Raw genomic sequence first — 4,937 nt, 5'->3', positions numbered from 1 at the left:
TGTAAAGGAGGTGGTCTTCGATCTGATTCTGGGAAGGTGGAGCAGGAGTTTGCTTGGAGTGAAGAGGAAGCAGGACATTCCTGGCAGAGGAAACAGCCTGGGCAAAGCGACACAGAGGTGAGACAGTATACTGTGAGTGGTTCATTATGGCTTGCAAGCAGTGTGCCTGGACAGATTGAGAAAGGTATGGGAGAAGTAAGACAGGGTCGTGGAGAATCATGCTAATGAAAATGGACATTCCTCTAGGCAGGTTTTGTTCCTCAGGGAACTTTTGGCAAAGTCTCAAGACTTTTTATTTATTTATTTATTTACAGCTGGTGTGGCTGAATGGATGCTACTGGCATCGCATCTAGTGGATAGAGGCCAGGGATGCTGCTCAGCAGCCTGCAATGCACAGAACAGACTACACCATAGGATTATCTGGCACAAAATGTCAGTAGTACTGAGAAACCTGTCCTAGAGATACTGGGGAGTCTTTGGAACATTTTAAGTGGGACAGTAGATATTAGAGTTGCCTTTTAGAAAAATCATTCAGCTGACGCTGGGGAGGATGGATTGAAAGGGGCTAGAATAGAAACAGGGAGGCTAATGGAATGCTATTGCGGGTAGTCTCTGCAAGATGAAGCCCTGAAAAGAAGGGATTAGAAATGATGGGATACTTTCCTCAAAAAAAAAAAAAAAAAAGAAGAAGATAGATTAAAAAGAGGTTACTGTGATACTGTGAGGTAGAAACAACAGTAAGGAAATGGTGGGGTGCAAGGAAATGAAGAGGAAGAAGGAGTCTAGGTACATGTCCAGGTGTCCAGCCTGGGAAACTGGGTTGATCCATATTTGTGCCCTTCAGTACTGCCTCCTACCTATTTTATTCACTTTGGTAATTTATCATATACACTATTATCTGGTATAACTAGTGCAAGAGTACTACGTCTTAAAGTTTGATTCTTTTATACACCTCATAGACTCAAGCACAGTGTTGGACACGTGGAGTTCAGCACAGTTCTGAATTTGTTGAAATTGAACTAGATGCCACGGGTTCCCACCCTAACAGAACAACTTATAAAGTAAAACAGTAAAATAGGGAACCGCACAAAAGGGAAAATGTGTATGTATCAATACAGTTTTGGAAATTATGAAGTGGAATGTGTGTTTCCTAATTCCTCACTGTTTGTACGTAAAATATTTTGGTTGGTTATTTATGTCACTGATTTACTCCCCCCACATCCCCATTCCTTGAGTATAGATAGTATTTCTCTCCTATAGCCTGTCCAGAACTCAGCATAGTTGTTTGTAGTTAACAGCAAACCTTTCAAAGCATTTTTAATCATGTGCCAAACACTGTGCTAAGTGCTTTGCCTGAGTTATCTTGTTTATCCTCACAAAAGCTTTATGTTGTGCAGTACTTGCAATACTATTTTGAATCCCACTGGTAAGTGTAATCTGTGGATGAGGAAACCAAGGCCCAGAGAAGTTAAGTGACTTGCCCAATGTCATACGACTGGTAAGCGGTGAAACCAGGTTTTGAACCAAGGTCTCTTGATTTCAGAGTCTATAGTGTTTATCATTACCTGTACTACTGAAAAGACCTGAATGTTTCTGGAAAAGAAATAATCTACATATTTCCAGAATACTCAGGGATATGTTCATCAACATTTTCTGTCCCTATATTTGACCTTTCCTAATGTAGAAAGATGACCAAATTAATTAGCCATGGTGCCCTGGCAGCATTGGAGGCAAGGAAGGAACAATAGCAGTTAAAGTGACAGGGAATGAGGATCTACAGAAGAAAATGCAAATTGAAAAAAGAGATGGATAAGGCAGTCTTTGTGTTAGCTAGTCCCTTTTAAACTCAAAAAAGTTAGATGTGTGGTCATCTAACTTGGTTTATTTTGTTTATTTTGGGATCAAGGGAATATCAGAATTATGGTATTAGTGTTAAAGAACATAATGATATTAGTGTTTACTAAGTTCATTAGTTTTGACCATATAACTGTGTTTTCAGGAAACCAACCCACTGAGAGCTGATGAGAAATAGTTTCTCTGTCAAATTCTAAAACCCTTGTCTTTAAATGTTTTTAATGTACTTTTGCTTTATTTCTTATTTTCGTTAACCAACTGTGATTCCTGGTTTTGTCCCTGTGTGTGAAAGATGATAATAATAGCACACACTAAACCCATTTATGTACAAGGTGAATTCTAAGCTTAATAGAAAAGATTGATGAAAAAGAGAGTAAGAATTTCTTGGAATCCCATAAATTTGTCTTTTCCCAAAAGTGATTTATAAATGCTGGGAAGATTCTTAGTTCTCTAGAATTTCTGTTTCAAATTCAATCTCTTATTTGCACGTACCTAGAAAGTTTGTAAAAGGGAGTCCCTTGAATTTCAGGTATCTTTGTTAAATGAAGGTAGGTTGTTTTTTCCCAAAAACTTAATAAGCCATGAAAATTAAATAAATGGTTTTACTTTCTTAATTTTCATGTATAAGAATAAATATTAGAGTCCCTGAATTCTTATTTAGGTGGAAATGTAAAAGGTTTTATTTTGGCATATTAGAAAGGGTTTTTTTGTTAGTATTATTATGATATCTATTTTTTCTTTTTTCCTTTTTTTTTTTTTTGATACAGGGTCTCACTCTGTTGCCCTGGGCTAGAGTGCAGTGGTGGCATGATCATAGCTCACTGCATGCTCAAAGTCCTGGGCTCAAACGAACCTCCTGCCTCCTGCCTCAGTCTCTTGAGTAGCTGGGAATAACAGGCATGTGCCATCACGCCCAGCTAATTTTTCTGTTTTTTATAGAGATGGGGGTCTCACTCTTGCTCAGGCTGGTCTCGAAGTCTTCCTGCCCTCATTTCTCCTGCTTTGGCCTCTCAAAGTGTTAGGATTACAGGTGTGAGCCACTGCGCCTGGTCCTATTATTTTATTTTCAAAAATGTATAACAAGAATGAAGAGATGCATTTAATGGAATGCCAGTAGCATTGCTATATCCTAGTATTTGTTTCCCAGGTTTTTAAATCATACAATCTGATAAATTCACTGCTTTGAGACTCTATTATTTTTCTCTGTCTTGTAAGATTAAAGCAACTAGGAATATTTGTCTTAGAAAAGCAACAAATTAGGAACAAGGGAGTTTTCTTCGAACAACTGAAGCATTGTCTTGTTAGAAAAGATTTGATTCCTTTTGTGTAGTCCCAGTGGATTAAATTTATGTGTGGAATTTATAGGAAGCCAGATTTTGGTTCAGTTTAAAGACCTATCCTAACAGATCTGCTCAGAGAGGGCGTTGCCTGCCGTTGAAAGGAGTGCAGTGGTCCATCTTGAACTTTTAATATTTCAGTCGACAGTTTCCTGGGTGTGTATGGTAGATTCAGGTGTCAGTAGGGTATCATATTAGGTGGTCTGAAAGGACCTGTCCCACTCTGAATTATTTACCAGGAAGTAGGGGTGAGGGGAAGAAACCAAACAGCTAATGTAGGGTGAGAATGGAGAGTGATAGCTGTTAGAGGACAAGAAAGGGGGAAGTTGAGCCTTTGGTATGTTTCTCCCATCCATTAGAGTCCTGCAAAGTTCACATTTTCTCTTAAATGCCAGAGATATTTAAGAAATTGTTGGCTCTTATTTCATGAGAAGTTGTTCTGCAGAACTTGAGGAATTTTTGGCATGATCACAGAAACTGAATAATTCTGGTTCTGTAATGAGCCTCTGGCTGGAGACATGAGAGATGCTAAATCAGAAGTGTCCAGGTTGTGGGCTTTAGGTGGGAGCAACAGCTTCTGTCGGTTGATTTAGTTTTCTTTCTAGTAATTTTCAAAATTCTCTCATTACATTGAACTAAACCTCAGCAACAGTAGTATTCGGGCTGAGTCTGTTCTCTTGTTCTGAATGTTTCGGTTTGTTATTTCAGCTTCCATTTCCATCTTTACTAAATAAAAATATTGCATGAACATTCTCTTAGCACTGGGAGTTGAATTAGGAAGAAAGCTCAAATTGACATGTCCTTGTTTTCTACCAAGATTTAGTAGGTTCTGGGAAGGAGTATGGTGAAGTTGGTAAAAGTATGAATTTTTGATGTCAGGCCTGGGTTTGAGTCTCAACTCTACCATTTACCACCTGTATCACCTGGGACAAGTGACTTCTCTGGACCTCAACTTCATCTGTAAAGAGAGACTATTTCTCATAGGGTCAGTGTGCATATAAATGAGATAATATACACAAAAAGTATTTAGTACATAGTAAGAGCTCATAAATGTTAGCTGCTTTATTTTTGTGGTAGCAGCAGAAATTTATTTCTATTTATAGAGATCATTTTGGAATAGACATTGGGTTGAATATGTGCCCCCTTGGGGCGTAATGCTGTGAATAACACTTAACATGTCTGAGTAGTGGGTTAATTCCACAGTTCTTCAAAAGAAAAGAAATCCATAAAGAAAAGCAGAAAGAGGTGTAGTTTAAAAGAAATGATACATTCTATCTTTATTTCCTTCTCCTCTCTCCTCTGAGGAAAGGTGCAGGTAGAAATAATAGATTTGGGACTCTTCTGCATCCAAATACGCATAAAGTGGTTGAAGTTATTGTGGAAGTGAGAAAAGAGAAGGGTTAAAGATAGAATCTTAAGTGGCTCATACAAGGAGTTTATAGGGAGAAAGGTCTGGGAGGATATAAAGTAGGAGTCAGCTTAGTATCCTGGCAAGTACATTGAACTTGAAGTTGGGAGATCCAGGTTCTTCCAGTCTCACGTTCTGCATTCATGGTTTGTGCACCTTCTCTGCTGTACGGACTGGACTTGATCACTAAGGCTCCTTTAGTACCCGAGATTCTCCATCTGAATCTACTTGGAAGCAAGAGCAGGTGAATTAAGATAGCATAATGTCCTAGAAACAGGAATTTGAAGAAGGAGCAATGTCAGATGTTACAGAAATAAAGGAGAATGAGAACTGGGGAA

This window comes from Eulemur rufifrons, chromosome 23 (genome assembly GCF_041146395.1).
Source record: "Eulemur rufifrons isolate Redbay chromosome 23, OSU_ERuf_1, whole genome shotgun sequence".
NCBI classification, from domain to species: domain Eukaryota; kingdom Metazoa; phylum Chordata; class Mammalia; order Primates; family Lemuridae; genus Eulemur; species Eulemur rufifrons.
Note: the sequence above shows the minus strand (reverse complement) of the source record.